This window comes from Carassius carassius, chromosome 47 (genome assembly GCF_963082965.1).
Source record: "Carassius carassius chromosome 47, fCarCar2.1, whole genome shotgun sequence".
Lineage (NCBI taxonomy): Eukaryota > Metazoa > Chordata > Actinopteri > Cypriniformes > Cyprinidae > Carassius > Carassius carassius.
Window position 1 is genome coordinate 20,581,808 of NC_081801.1, and position 297 is coordinate 20,582,104.

The window sequence follows — 297 nt, forward strand, 5'->3', positions numbered from 1 at the left end:
CACCTGAGGGTGTTTATTTCTCTGAGCTCCACAGTACAAAGCTTCGTTTCCTACTTCTATTTAGATTGGAATTTTACACATTGCAATAATAACATTTATTTCAGCATGAATCAGTGTTATTTTACTATTATTTGTATACAGTGAATATTTTATATTAAATTGTATTTTTATGTTTTCTGCCTAAAGTTTTACAAAATGTGTTCAGTTTTTCTTTTTCTTATATGTCTAAATAGATTTTATTAATTTATTTATTCTATTAAATTAGCTTAAATAAAAATGATTCCATATTTTACTTTA